We start from the raw sequence: 15,433 nt of genomic DNA on the forward strand, positions 1-15,433 counted from the left end.
GTACCCAGGTAGCACAAAAGAGATACGTAACGTTTTCGTAGCGTTTATCCAAGACGATAAAAACGGGTTAAAGAAGACACGAATGAGAGAACTTCGGCGGGAAAACGTCGTATATCTCTGGTAATGTCCGGCTTAATTACTTTCTTGAGACGATCTAGAACAGGTCTGCAAGACGTATTCGAAAAGCTGGTCTAGAAATAGGATTGGGAAAGATACAAGTAATCCCTTTGCCAAAGCTATTCGTAACCAATTTCTAAACGTTTTTAGGACGTTATCAAAAAGCTGGTCTAGAAGCGGTCTTGAAAGGTTTACGATCATCTGAAGCTAATTTTCGCGGGTGACGGGCGCGATCAGACATCGTTGTTCAAAACACGCGTTTAGTTTCGCCTCACGCGACTGGCCTATGCCGTGCAGAGGTCGTCAGCCGCACCCGTAGGCACGGCCTAGGCCAATCGCGTGAGGTTAAACTGATCGGGCGTTTCGAACAACGATCTCCAATCGCGCCCCAGATGAGTAGAAGCGTCGGTGTTGACTGTAAGAGCCATGGCGCAGTGCCAAGCACTGTTCCCCGCATGGCCGGCGCATCCTCTACCAAGTCGCACGAAAATGAGCCTGTTAGGAATAATAAATCCTTAATACAGCCTTTAGTAAGCTACGATACTTACAACCACAATGGGAATGACATCCTGCAAAGAACAAATGGCCACGTCTTGGCAGGTGGCCAGACCAAGCCCTTCATGCCAAGAGTGCATGAAATGAGAACATTGTGACAAAGCAAAAACACTTTATTAAAATGTAATGCTTATGCAAGGTTTGAAAAAACTGTGTGAGAAATGCAAATAGAAGTAAAAGTACAGCAACAATGACAAAAGTCACAGAAAGGATTCGTAATGAACTCGAAAGTGAACATTCACTAGCACATAAACAAAATTCCAAGTACACATACAAAAATGAACAGAAAAACCTGGAGTGTACTAAAGTGTCTAATTTATCATAGTAAAGTGCACGTGCTATTAAATGGACTAGAGTTATGCAGAAGTGACATCGGAGCGAATGGAAGAAGCAGACTGAAAAATGCAAGAGTATGAATCGGATGGTAACTGCCTCCAAGCAATGTTACCAATCAGCTTGAAAAGAGCACAAAAAGAAATACCACCGCATACCATCATAAAACAATCCTGTGACAGAAATAAAAAAAATGGGAACAATGCAAAATTTGAAATATTGCCTTTAGGATATATCAGAGAAAGTAATGGCGAGAAAGAATAACCAGACAACAAAAAAGCAATAAAGTGAAATTAGTACAGAATACTTAAACGGGGGATTCAGTGTAACAAGTGAACACTATACTGTAGTACAGAGAACGATGAGACAGTAATGCTGCATCTTGCCACTCCAGAACGTGAGAAATGAATATACAAGCCTCATATTAGAAACTTACATAAACATGGAAATAAACTGGAATGCACTGGAAGCTGCATTTGTGTAACAAAGGAAGCAATGGTCGTAATAAATAGTAAGTGTTTTATCTAAAAAGCCCTTTACAAGAGGCAAAGTTGTACCTCTCTGGCAAAAACAAAGTTGCAATGAATAATTCGCAAGCCAGCAAATACATTAATTAGCACACTGACATGTCACACTTTGCGCACATCTCCAGTCTCCTAAAGTAAAAAAAAAAGCACTCTGAATGAGAAAAACGTTTAACACATGTAGCCCAGAGCAAATTTTTTGCCAGTTCACTCACACTTTCACACCCAAAAACATTTTCCACAAAGTCCAGGCACAGTTCCACTGATGTTTACCAATTCACCCCAACTTTCACGTCCAAAAATATTTAGCACACAGTCCAGGCAGAGCTTCATAGATAAACAGCTTGAGAGCACCCTACTGATTATTGTGCATTCCTGCTGCTGGAAATATAACTGCCGCACATGCTGGTAGTGGTTTCAATGTAGACACACTTGCTGCCCTGGACAGGTATGCTCAGATATCTGCACTGGTGCTCCATTTTGTCGAAGTAGGCACATTGATGCACTACGCTGGCAATTGAAATGTTTTGAATGCACAAGTATTGGCTTCACCAGAAAGACTTGCCCACATACCACCACTGGCATATATATGCACTTGCTCTTCACTCAGTAGCATTGAACTTAAAGTGTTCCCTATGTGGGAGCCATGTGTAAAACCGGTGTCACACGACCACTCTCGACGCGATCAAGCCCGATCCGGATCGAAATTATCGATGCGACTGGCTCACTCTCATAGCTTGCGCAGAGGAGCCAATCACGACCGAGAAATTCGATTTGTAACGGACTGGATAGCGGCTAAAAGAGCCCCGTGTGAAACCGGTATCAAATAATGCACAGACGTACGCTAGGAAAATGTGTTGCACAAGGACAAAGAACTGCGACATGCCCTGTTGTGCGAAGCGCGCGAACAGAACACATGTATATATATATATATATATTAAAAAAAACTGCGAGAGCGCTTCGCGAACTCCATGCGCACACATGGCACCCGCACGAACTCGGCAGGCCGCCGTAAAGCGCGAAGGGCGCACAGCGTACATTCCGACACATTTCCCAAACTGCAAACAATCGTACAACCTAAAGCATACAAATTCTTTTACCAAGGGCATACTCGACTCACGTATGCAGTATCCACAAGCGAGTTATGCAGCGTACATGCTGTATCCATTCGCCAAATAGTAAAATTGATAACAAGCACGAAGCTACAAGGGACGCAATACATTACTAACATTTGAGGCGTCAAATAAAATCGAATTTGGCCGTTTCATATATTGGACGCAATATATGGACACATGTGGTACCCGGCAAGACCATGAAATACCCATCACGTGGGTAAAGGGGGCGAAAACACAATCGAGAACCTGAAGCGCAAACGATAAAAGCGCGGTATGGTGCACGCAAAATTCTGTCAGTGCGCTGTAGCGCGAGGGAAGAAAATAGGGCGAGCACTTGACCTAACCTTTTGGGATACCGCACTAGTACTGAATAATTAAAAAAAAGCCTGTTTGAACCAGTTCCCTTGTTTGCAACACTCTTGCCAAACGGGAGACTGAAATACCACGATGACGGCTCTATTGCGGAGATCGGCAAGGTGCGCACAGACAGAAATTTTGCCGCCTTTCTTCGCATTCTGCAAAATGCCTTCTTGTTAGGATCACGCATAGCGGCCGATCCCGACGTTAGGGACACACAGGCACGATTTCGTCCCTCTAACTTTCGTCCTTATACTGCCCTTAACGCCTTAATTACAGCGTCAGTGAAAAGGCGCCTCACAAAACATGACAATGAACTTGAAGAGCTGATTAGTGCCCTCCACTCCGCGCCCTCCAATTGAATACACTACTGATTTCCAAATTAAACTACACAAACAGATCGCACAACCCAAACTAATCACAGAACGTCGTTTTCTTGACGGCAAAACCCTGCAACACTTACATGACAAAGGGCAGCGGCAGCACATTCAGAACAGCCGCTATCATACCACAGCGCAATGCAAGTGCGATAACGCTATTATGTCCGGCTCAAACAAATCGCACAACCCAAACTAATCACAGAATGTCGTTTTCTTGACAGCAAAGCACTGCAACACTTACATGACAAAGGGCAGCGGCAGCCCATTCAGAACAGTCGCAAACAGACCATAGTGCCATGCGAGTGCGATAACGCAACTATGCCCGGCTTCACGAATAACGTGGCCGCCTTGGTCACATAACAATTGAAAACACTACTGATTTCCAAATTAAAACCACACAAACATATCGCACAACCCAAACTGATCACAGAATATCGTTTTCTTGACAGCAGAACACTGCAACACTTACATAGCAAAGGGCAGCGTCAGCACATTCAGAACAGCCGCAAACACACCACAGCGCAATGCAAGTGCGGTGACGCAATTATGCACGGCTCGCCCGCCCGCCCGGCATGCTCATGCATGTTGCCCGGCATCACGAATCACGTGGCCGCCTTGGTCACATGATATGACGACGGTATCGCCACCTTGCGCAAGATTGGATCGCGTTGATGGGTTGTTGAATATTGTAGAAGCCGCTAAAGAGGCTGACGCGCCGTGGCGTGGCGGTGGCGCCTTGAGTCGTTTTCAAAACGTATTCACCCCTCGTTTTTAAGCTGCCTGGCTTCCAACGTTATCAAAACGTATTCACCCCTCGTTTTTAAGCTATGTTGTTTGGAACGTCTTTGATGCGTCGATTTTGGTCAAAAATCCGTTTCAGACGTTGAATCCCTTAATACGACGTTTTCAAGACTTTGTGTGCTACCTCGGTAATGTAAAAGACAATCACCCCGAAACAAGTATACATTCCTCAACGGCTTGAGCAGGCAGAATGTATCGCAACGATAGCGTCCAAGAGGGGACAATCACAGAGTAATGATGTTCAGCAAAAAAACCCCGATTATTTTATGGTCTTAAGCACGCCGCGGTAAGAGAGCAAAGGTGGCAGGTGGAAGAGCGCTGCGTGCCCCAGCGAGATGTGTGGCAGGAAACCACCACAATAACAAAAGCTTAACAAAGCCGACGTCGCAGCCGGGGGCATATATGGCTTAACCGCATAACCGTTGCGTGATGTGGTGAAGCGTACACATTTTATTTTAGTGGAAAGTGAGAATCGCGGACAGCCGATCGTGTGCACGAACACCCATCAGCAGGCTATGGCAGTTCCTCGAGTGATAATCTCAGGTGAGCTCTTGAGGCCTCCGTTTGCCGGTAATATATTTTTATTGTCGCACGTTAGGTGATTTCAAAGCAATACACTTTTGTTTTGCGGTGAACGCATATGATCGGAGAAAAATGATTTTGGGTTTGCCGTAGCTCCCTTGCTGCTCAAATTTTGGAGAAATATTACATTTTATGCGCTCGTAGCCTGGAGTGTTCATTGTATAACACTTGGCGTTGTGACACTCCTGGTTAGTCTAGAACCAAACTGCGAATTTGCCTTCGTCTGCGCTCGTCGCAGTTAGTAATTTCTGGAACAAGCCGGGAATGTCACTTCTGCCATCTACAATACGGCGGCAAACGTCTTTTGAGATTCGCTTCCAATAATTGATAGCGGGTGTGTCCATAGCTGCAGACGAACACAAATTCGCAGTTCTTTCTTGACAAACTAGGCAAGCGACAGCGCCAAGTGTTACATTGAACGTTCACGGTCGCAAAATGCGATCCTTCTGCAAAATTTGAGCAAGAACGGATCTATGGTAAGCGCAAAATTTTTTTTCTAGGATTAAAAAAACACTCGTTCCTGTTTAAGACTCTTGCCGCCGGGGCTCCCAATAACAAACAACCCAAGAAACTTGATCTACATGATTTTTCGAGCTGCGGAGCGTGATGGAGCGAATATTTGTACATATGAGAAAAAATAAACGCTGATTCAGTCTAAAATTGAGAAGAAAACAGCAAAAGAAACGCTTGACGTTGCTTCCGCCCCTCACAAGGTCCACGCAAACACATGGCGGTAGCAGACGATAGCGCGGAGTCGGTGCGCTTTCATCCGGGCTCTTCAGCTGGCTGCCGTTAGGGAGCGCACGCGATTTTCCGAAAAGGCCCAATTGCCAGTGTGAAAGAAATTTCTGTGCCAGGAGAATAGGAGGAGATGATGCTGATGATCCTTAAAACACAACATGCACCCACAGTTGAGCATGAGCCAACACTCGGGTGATTGCACGAACAGATATGCATTACAGAATAGGAGTTCAGAACTGCAATAAAATTCTGTGGTTTCACGTGCTGAAACCACGAAATGATTACGAGGCACGCCGTAGTGGGGTGTCTAGGGATTCATTTTGACCGCCTGGAGTCTTTTTCACATGAGCCAAATGCACGGTAAACGGGCGTTCTTGCACTTCGGCCTCGTTGAAATGCGGCCGCCGCACCGCAGCAGGGATTCGATCCGGCGCAATCGGGTTTAGCAGCGCCACGCCAAGACTACTACGCCACCGCCACAGGTGACTGGAGAACTGGGGAATGAAGAACTATCTCAGCGGATACACTTGCAGATTCGTATATATGCGACGCTAATATGTGCATCGTCGGCTAGTACCAGCTTACGGACACGTGAAACCCTTGCAGGCTGCTGACCGACAAAGTAGCGCAAGTAAGCACACCTTGCGTGGGATTACATATGCGACCACTGCGATGGATAAGCATAAGCAAACGCAGGAGGTTGCAATCTGCATAGGATAAATTAAACGTACAGATAATCGTAGCTGAATAGGATTTATTGCCCAAATCTCGACTCAAGCTTCGCTTCACACGGATTTCAACATGTGCGTTAAATCTGCAGTTCCTTTTTATTCGTGCTCCATACGTTTCTCTTATCATCGTCACGCTCTTCCTCTTCTATTGTCCTCCCCCCCCTCTCCTTCTTACACAAACACCGATCGGCAGGCTATAGAACACAGTAGTAGAGGCTGACGTACCTCACAGTTTTTCTCTTGTGATACATCTTTCCAGGGGAGGGTGAATGTGAGGGCGAGGAGGTTTCTTGACGACGACGGCGTAACGGAAGGGATGACAAAGCAGAACAAACTCAGTTGCGAGCTCAGTTACCTGCGACAATTGAAGAGAAATAAAAAATAAGAGGGAACCGCCGGGGCCGCTAGAGTTTATGGTCATGATACACGACAACGCGATAACTTTACCATTGTTAGTTCTCGGTGATGGCGCCAGTAGTAAAGTTGCTTCGGCAGTGAAGCGATCTATACTGCATCATTTATGTGCGATGCTGACCGTCTTCTTAATCCCAACAAGAAGTTTGGCTGTTCGGCTGAATAGGTAAGGTTATAAATTTAAGGGTCTGCGTCCACGGTGGTAGAGCTTACAATGCTTTATTTTCCTTTTTGCTTTCTTTCTTTCTCTTCTTAGTTTCTTTAGGAGTATAAAAAACAGGCCTAGAGGCGTCTCCAACAGCGGCGCACGTTTCCGGGTGCCGTTTTACGGCTATGTCCGCTTCGCCAAGCACCTGCTTGTGGTCTAGGCACTTGTTGTCAGACGTACGCTATCTTGGCTAGAAAGCTACGCTTGCAAAACAAGGCAGTTGGCCTTTGACGTTCAACATGGTGGACTGTCTGGTAAATACAAAGGTGTAGTTTCAAGTCTGGCAAGCATTTAAGACAGTCTACGTTGAAATGCTAAGAGGATAGCTTTGAGCCCAACTATAACTATAAGCCCAACTAAGGAATATAACTTGTCCTTGGGCGAGCTTGTTAATATTTTAATATTATATTTTAATGAAAGTACCCCTTTACCCCATCAGCGTGATGGCATTATATAGGTGGGGGTAGTCAAACAGCCCTTTTATAGCAGAATCCAACTACCATATCAAAAATACGAGTTAAATTGTGACGTCAGAATATAAGCATCAAGAAAGAAAAAAAAAACCAAATCTGAACCATTAAATTGTAACGCCAAAAGGATATAATAAGAATAACAAAAAAAAAACATGCGGAGCAATAACAGCGAAAGAATACAACAAAATAGTGCAAACATTACAAAAGAATGGCCTACAGAAGCCACGTCAAAAGGAAAGTCAGGTGTAATGATTGCGTTTAAGTTCATTAAATTCAGCTAGATCAATTTAAACAGTGGTGTTTCAAGGAAAGTCATTCTAACCTTTTATTCTGCGTGGTAGAAATGATCTTACGTAAAAATATGTGCGACGTATCGGCAGTTTTATTTTATTTGGATCATCGCGCCGCTGACAGTGAGCTGGCGGTTGAGCGAAGAAATAGTCATGAAGCGATGCGTTGTCATAAAGCTTGCGAAGGAGTCATATACGCGAAAGTTTACGCCGTAGCCACAAAGCTTCGTTGTCCGCACATCTTTTTTTAACGCTGTAATACCTGAGTGGCATGACCATTAGAAAAAAATAAAACGAACAGCACGGTTTTGCACGGGTTATATAACGTTGATAATGTATGCTTAGTCTGGGTCCGAGATGGTTGATGCGTACTCAATTTTTGGCCGCATTAGTGTTTTTATTGGCGACCTATCTAATGTTTACTGGCGCTTGTTTTTGAGGTTTCATGTGAGAATGCTAAGTGAGCGGTTAGCTGCGGCAAGGTTGAGGCTAATATCGTAGTTACATGTTAAATCAAGTTGCAAATGGACACCAAGGTATTTGTAGTTATCAGTAAGTTCTACGGCGCTGTCGTTAAGCGTGTAGAACGTGAGAATCCTATGAGTGCGACGGCCAAAGGACGAAGGGTTCTTGTTTTAGAAAGATTTACTGTCATTAGCCAAGAGGAGAACCACCTGGTTATTGCATCCAGCTGGTCGTTGTCAGGAAAAAAAATGACGCGGTATATTACGCAGTCGTCTGCAAAAAAGACGTATTCGGGAATATACACAGCAGGGTGTTGCGCTACAATGAATAACTGTAGCGCAAATAGGTCAAATAACACAGAACTAGACACCACGGAGGCTGGCGCCCGTGGTGTCTGGCTCTCTGCTCTTCGTCTTACTCCAAATTGTGCTACAGGGACTTGATCAAATATATTGTAATGTATATTGAAAGGCATCTCTGCGACTGGATGCTATCTCGCGTCGGCAAAAATAAAGCTGAAGAAAACATACATTACAGCCTTATTTTAGAGTCTTGCTCGTTCGAACCTACGAAAAACACAACGTATATGCCTCGTATTAGGCGCACAAGGAAGACCGACGACGTCTTCTCGAGCGCGGGCGACCATTCCGTCGAGTGTCCAGGCTTTCTGCTCAGCCGCCACCTTGGTTGGACAGCAAAGTAGGCGGCATTGTTTCTCAGTTCGATGCCTGCTGTAGTTGTAGTTGTTGTCGCCTTCAACTTGTTGTTGTTGTTGCCTCAAAGCATGGCTCGTACGCACCAGGGGGATCGACCACACTGGACTGACCCAAAAGTGCACTAAAAACATTATGGTGTGTTACGTGCCGAAACCCCTTTCTGATTATGAGGCACGCCGTAGTGGGGGTCTCTGGAAATTTCGATCACCTGGGGTTCTTTGACGTGCACCTAAATATAAGCGCACGAGTGTTCTCGTATTTCGCCCCCCTCGAAATGCGGCCGCCGTGGCCGGGATTCGATCCCGCGACCTGAAAAGTGCGCTCAACAGCGCACCAAAAGGGGTAAAGTCAAACATCCAAAACGAAGCGTTAGGCAACTAATCTACAAATTTTGAGAGGGCCTATACGTAAACTTAGGGAAGAGTAATGAACTGTCCCACGGTCGGTACTCTAGCAGCATAAACTTCCGAACGCTTCCATGAGCTTGGGCTGAGCACTAACCATCGACCCATGGCTTGCGCCTAATTAACAGGCACTAAAAGACAAAATGTTTCGTGTTGCAAGTGCTAAAAAAACCCAGAGTACCAGTTGGGAACACGAGGAACATTCTGCGGAGGGAGGAGAAGCGGTGGCAAGAAAGGAAGTAATGGTCAACAGTTTCTGGTTTATTACAGCTTATGGCTCGATGCTGTCCTCGCGACGGTATCCTTTTTTTGTCGTCTTCGTCGGAATCGAACCGAGACTTGGGATGGCCGCTGTTGGCTTTAGCTATCTGCTGAGCCGTCTATAGTGCGTACCGAAACACAGCCTATGAAAGTTTGATCCAGGCGCCACTTGTGATGTGGAACAGCCTTCCATTCTGGACACCCTTCATCCGTTCATGAGCTGCTGCACGAAGTGCGAACGAACCAGTGTTAGGTGACACGAAAAAATGGCGCCTCAAAGCCCCATATAAAAGCCAAGGAGTGCTTGAAAAGATTGTCCTGTGAATAACCGACTATAGCAAGCCATTAAAATATTATATAACATGATAGTTTCTGGTGGAAATAATAATAATAAAGAAACTACAGCAAAAACTAAAGACAAGGAGCAACAAGACAATCTTGAACCACTATGCTGACGTATTCAGGAGCTCCAATAACGCCCGAGACAACACTGTTTCGAAGTCACAACACGCAGTTCCCGAAAAAAAAAATCTATACTCAGAGAACAGGGATGAAGATTATACCCTGATGGTGGAGCTTCGCGGGTAATCTATAATTTATGGTCGTGGGCGCGTAGTTGTGTAGCTGGCCTATATAAGTGCAATGAAGTTCGTGGTCTTTTTTTTTAATTTAATACATACTGCAGACCAATCTGGTCCAAGCAGGACGGGCAATACAAATTACAGAATATCTGTTTTACACAAAAGGAGAACAACAACAAGAAAAGAAACATGATAGTACCAGAGGAAAGAACGCAAAAAGACATAATCATCTAGTCATACAGTGCGTCATAAGGTTCTGTTAGGCTATTCCAGTCGGACACAGAACGCGGAAAAAAGGAAAACATAAATGTCTGTTCTTGCAAAGTGAGGGGTTAGAAAGTGTGTTCGGTAATGTCGCGTAGGTCTTGTGGCCAAAGGGGTAAGAAACTGTGTCTGATCAATAGCCATTTTATGGTTAAGAAGTAAGCTTAAGAAATTCAAACGACATTTTTTTCTTCTCGATTCAAGTAGCTCAATGTTGTTAACTTTCATGAGCTCAGAAGGAGAATCAGTATACTTGAATTTGGAATAGATAAACCTGACAGCTTTTCGCTGAATCCTTTCTATCTCCTTAATGTTAAGCTTAGTATAAGGATCCCAAACAATAGAACAATATTCAAGCTTAGGTCGAATGAATGTGAAATAGCTAAGAAGTTTGACATTAGGAGGAGAATTACGAAGTTTATGTCTTAAGCAACAAAGTTTGCGGAAAGCTGAAGAGCAAATTTTATCAATGTGCAGATTACAAGAGAGGTTATTAGTGATTGTCACTCCTAGGTACTTGTAACTGGTAACCTGTTTCAAAGGAAGAGATGTCAGGTTATAAATATATTTTAGAGGAGTTTTCTTAAGCGTTACACAAAGATAAACAGTTTTATCGGTGTTAACAGTCATGCCAAAATCTGTGCACCACTTAGATACATTAATGAGATTAGAATTCAATTCAACCTGATCATGTACACCTCTGATTTCATGAAATAAGACAACATCATCTGCAAGTAACCTAATTTGAGTTCCAGGAGTAATTACGGAGACAATGTCATTTATATATGAAAGAAACAGCAAGGGTCCCAGAACACTTCCTGGAGGCACACCTGATGTTACAGGAAGACTGCAGGAATCAAAACCGTCAATTGAAACAAACTGCGTTCGGTTATGTAAGTAATCGGAAACCCAAGAGACCAAAATGTCGGGAAGGTTAATATTTATGAGTTTATTGAGCAATTTATTATGAATAACTCGGTCAAATGCTTTACTAAAATCTAAGAATATCGCGTCAATTTGTCCACAATTATCTATGCATGCTGCAAACGAATGTACTACCGTGACCAATTGTGTTGCAGTAGAGAAATTTCTTCTAAATCCGTGTTGAGAGCTTGAGGGTATAGAGTTTTCCTCAAGAAATTAAGTGATGCGTTTTGCTACAACGTGTTCCAATAATTTACAACAAGAAGATGTTAAGGATATTGGGCGATGATTTTCTAATAACAAACGGTCACCTTTTTTATAGACAGGTATAACTTGAGCTGTCTTCCGTTCATCAGGTAGCTTCGCACTTAATAGTGAACATCGAAACAAGATCACAAGAAATTTAGCGATAGTTTCGGCATAACGACGAAGAAAAATATTGGGCAAACCATCAGGATCGCAAGCCGATTTTGTTTTCAGATTTAACAGCATTGCGACTTCCTGGTGGACGAATTAAAAAAAAAGATGAGTACCCCAATTAGTTGTAACGGCCCTGCACGCACTTGCTTCGGAATGCGTTGTTCGAGACATCCAGTCATTCACGGACAGGCCATGATAGCCTATCTGGAAAAAGCTTTAGTGCTCCCTGGTATCCTGCTACTTTGCCACTGCTGCACGGAATCGCTGAAGATGAACGCATGGAAAAGGCTGCACAAATTCCAGAAGCTAGATACAAGTAAAGAAAAAAAAAACGAGAACGAGGGAAGCGAAGAATGCATGTTGACAGGCACTGAGCATGTTTCGCCCGGCGTCAGCTTGTGTGCGCGCGTTGATCGAGGCAGCATAAAAAAATCTTAATGCATAAAAGAAAAATCCGGGATGGAGGTTCGCTCACGGCTTAAGTTATACAGTGTGAGCCTCGGGTTCGCTTACCCGCCATGAAGGGTACCCGGGAACTGTGGCACGGTTGCTTGTTCGTTCTTTAAAGAAGGAAACAAACGTTTCAGAACACGGCGCGAGGAATATTTCAGTATGAACCTTGGTCAAACGCTTCGCCTTTAAGCGCAAGCGTGACCGAAATTAAATACTAAGGCACAAGGGAGGTAGGGGGAGGTTTGGTTGTATCTGGGTTCTTTTGCCTTCTAGGAGAATTGCGCTCAAAAGTTTTGCAGACTTGGTTGGTAAGAAATAAACTTTTTGAGAACAACACAAAGTCTGTAACGATGTCCGAGTTTGCATGCACACACACACACACACACACACACACACACACACACACACACACACACACACACACACACACACACACACACACACACACACACACACACACACACACACACACATACACACATACACACACACACACACACACACACACACACACACACACACACACACACACACACACACACACACACACACACACACACACACACACACACACACACACACACACACACACACACACACACACACACACACACACAGACGCGCGCAGGCATGCAACGAGAGAGATGAAAGCAAATGAAAGAGGGAGAGGTTGCTCAGAGGATATCTACGGGTTGGCTAGCCTGTATTGGGAAATGAATAAAGCGGTACGAAAGGGGAGATACAAAGAAAACGAAGTAAAGAATGAACAATGTAAAACTATCTATGTGGGCGGGGCCTAGAGTGTGAAGCCGTCGCATGGTCATACACAATGTCAATGCCTGCACTGAGAAAGAAAACGCCGCACAGCGCACAACAATTTCTCGCACAGTGCACTGTCCGTTAGGAAACGCAGTGGCGCCTTCGTAGCGGCTCGCGCTGATGTCCGTGCAAGACAGTGCCCACGAATTTTGGTTTTGTTTGAGTGTGCGCTGGTCCAGCTGGTCTAGCATTGACGAGAGCGCTGCTCTTTGCTGGCTCAAACGCGAGTGTACTAACAAAAAAAAAAAGGTGCGCGGTTGTTTCACTGCACCCACTAAATTCACGAAGTGGGCTATTGACAATTCCAGTAACAAAGAAGTAGGCGTTTTAGACGGCCACTCCGAGCCATATAAAGGCTAGAAAGATGCAGCCACGCCGTGAGAGGCTTGACGAACTATACGAAATTGTAAATTTAGTTCCAAGGTATGAAGGCGTGTGTTTATAAATTTGAACGAATTCAACCAATTCAATATTAGTTCACGAAGTTTGTTTTTGTTGCGGCAGGGCTAGAAGCACCTCATTTGGTTATGCTTTATATGCTTACGCAATGACTGGCTGTTCAATGGTCATGAATATAGGGGCCCGTGCTGACGGCACTTATTATCGGCACTTTCATCACGACTTCACGTAGAGTGGTCACGCTGGACGTATACAGGCAGCGTAAATCTCCACTGAACGTGTCGGAAGCAGCACTTCGTCAGAAGCCCAAACCTGGCTGCCAAGCTAAAGGACTTGGGCGTACAGCGAAACCAGCCCAGGACGAAAAGGTGGCGTAGGCACGCGCACGCATTCCTTTGTCCTGTGTCGTCTGCGCTGCGCCAAATGTCTTTAGTATAAGATGTACGAACAAGGCTAGAGCACAATCCTTACTCGACCTTCGTACAAACTTTCGCACATATCAGACGGTTTTAGAATAGCGTGCACAAGCGACCGTAACTCCCTCGCAAACGAAAAGAAACCGCACATGGACCATATACGTTGTTCGGTTTGGCGTGTTTAATGCACGCAATGTTACAGCAGCTAGACATGTAGGTGTGCTGCCTCCCTGGCTTGAAGCCTAGTACAGTTCTTCTCCGCTCCGTGATGACAAACGTGGCGCTGCATTCAGAGGTCTGTACAAGCGGCACGCGTGGTGCGCGTTCCTCCGGCTGTTCTTAGTGGAACTACAACCTTTTTATAAATGAATTTAAATAGGAAACCGTCTTAATAGCGATATCGTGACAGTTACAGATTTACGAACCCCGAGGAGCTATGTCGCTCGTGCAGGTGACGTGCTTGCCTTGTCCGACAGATGTTTATTTCTCGGTTTGAGATGCAAACGTATAGAACACTCAACGCTGTTTAGTTCTGTAAACACGTCAAAACTGTGTCTAAGAGAAAAACAAGCTCTGCACGGATGAGCGAGCCCTTCATCAGTTGTTCTAAAGCAAGAGACTCGAAATTGCTTTACGAAACAGCATGTAAGTGCCCTATGCGAATGCAATTCACGCAGGCAATATCCTTATACCATGAAATACGTAATGGAAATGACTTGGCTTGAAGCAATTTAAAATGCAATAAATATCGAACTTCGCCCAACTAAACTACATGGTTTTATTTCTTTCCTAGCGTAAAGTGCGTTTCCTTTTCTCCAGGCTTGCACTGGCGCCAGACACCAGCAAAAATGCCGAGAACCAGTGGGGATATGCTGATCCAATTAGGAAGGCCCACTAATCCTCAACAAAGACACTGCCTAACCAGAACAGGAATTGGCCTCCCTGGTGCAGTATTCGGCCACTACCTGCAGTTCCTGCAGTTAACCCATGGCCCTCAGTGCCCAGCAGCGGCGGAACACCTGGCCAAGGCGGCGGTCACACCTGTAATGTAGCAGACGGTGCGAAGAATCCCTGGACCCGGACAGGCTACCAATGGAAACTGGAAACAATGGAAACTTTAACACCTGAGCTCTCTCGAGTGAGGCAGCTTAGCAGGACCCTTTGAGGAACTATCAGGCATTGTTTGGGATATCGTTTGCCTTAGTAAGATTAGAGTAACTGGTGAGGCTTATACAGTGCTGAATAACGGACATGTCCTCTCCTATAGAGGACTACCAGATAGGAAGTTATACGGGGTAGGATTCCTAATATATAAGGACATAGCGGGCAACATTGACGGAATCTACAGCATTAATGAGAATGTAGCAGTAGTCGTAATAAAACTTAATGAGAGGTATAGATAGGTTAAAGGTCGTAAAAGCCTGCACTCCAACCTCCAGTCATTATGATGATTAAGGATATCAGTTTTATGAAGATGTGGAATTAGCTATGAGAAAAGTGCAAACTCAGTATGCTGTGAAAAGACATGTTTTTTGCCGCAATTTAACACACACAAAAGGAAGACACATATAGACCACACGGGCGGCACTTCCAACTGGTTTAATTTGGGCTGTCACCCATGAATATATATACACATACACGCGTGCGCTGCCTGTTCAGAAATCTACGTTACCCAGCGTTACCCAGGCTG

This window comes from Dermacentor variabilis, chromosome 2, assembly GCF_050947875.1.
Source record: "Dermacentor variabilis isolate Ectoservices chromosome 2, ASM5094787v1, whole genome shotgun sequence".
NCBI classification, from domain to species: Eukaryota; Metazoa; Arthropoda; class Arachnida; order Ixodida; family Ixodidae; genus Dermacentor; species Dermacentor variabilis.